Source organism: Cyprinodon variegatus, unplaced genomic scaffold (assembly GCF_000732505.1).
Source record: "Cyprinodon variegatus isolate N-32 unplaced genomic scaffold, C_variegatus-1.0 Scaffold49, whole genome shotgun sequence".
NCBI lineage: Eukaryota > Metazoa > Chordata > Actinopteri > Cyprinodontiformes > Cyprinodontidae > Cyprinodon > Cyprinodon variegatus.
The window spans coordinates 665,898-667,081 of NW_015150502.1; positions in this window are offsets into that span (position 1 = coordinate 665,898).

Genomic DNA, 1,184 nt, shown 5'->3' on the forward strand with positions numbered 1-1,184 from the left:
CCATCCATCCATCCATCCATCCATCCATCCATCCATCCATCCATCCATCCATCCATCCATCCATTTAATCTGATTCTTTGCTATGATTTCCTGAATGTTTGTCATAATGAACTGTAATAAATTGATTGATGTAACTAGAATTAATTATAAAAACCAACAAAACAATTCCTGGAATATTACTTCAGAGAACAAGTTTTTTTTTTTATGTGGCTCATCAGGACTTCCATAGCATTTCATAGAAAAACTGGTTGACCTTCCATTCACCTCCTGCCTGCATCTGAGATGATGACTGTAGAGAATTAGCCAGAAACCTCAGACTTCATCTGAACAGAAAGTGCCTCAGCGTCCAGCTTCCACAGCCAAATGTGTCCCACTCATAACTTACAGAGCAGCAAATGCTGTTCACACTCACTCGTCATCACCTCTGTGGGAACTGGGCCGCGGTCTGACTGCTGAAGCTTCATGAAAAAAAAAAAAAAAACCTTCTTAGCAAATGGCTTCACACAGAGGCAGCAGCGGAGTCATCTCTCTGTTCAGCCAAGCAGACATTTAAAACACTCTTCATGTAAACAAAGCTGTTTGTACGACAGAGGCTGTTTACACCCAGTACATCCTGGATGATTAGATCCTAACAGGACAGCGCCGAATGTGTCACTTAACGCCTCCTACCGACCTCTGTGACCTCACCTTCTTGCCCTAGAGGTAAATAAACAGTTTTTCAGAAGGTCATGAATCCCACAGACTGACGATCATCTGAGTGATCAAAGTGGAATAAATGCTTCAGCCTAAACAGCTAAACCCAAGAGAGGAAATGATTCAATGATGACATCAGAGCTCAGTTTGCTGAGATTACATTATAAAAAACTATTAAAAAACTTTTTAATGTGCTGTAACCAGATAAAATCTGCTAAACAGTTTGATGCAGAAACCTTCATTTAAATAAATTCCCTTGCCCCTTTATTAGGTACACCCATCATAGTGAAGATGACTTGATGAGGATCAAAATGAGCAGCAGGAGGAAGAAGAAAGGAGGTTTAAGTATGGAAGAAAAACAGTCTCATTGGAATCTGCCTTCTTTTTAACAACAAATTTTAAACATGGAATTTTTTTAACAACGAATTTTAAACACTTTCAGAAAAGTGAAATGGTGCTCAAAGATGACCCTGCACATTTAGAGGATGTTT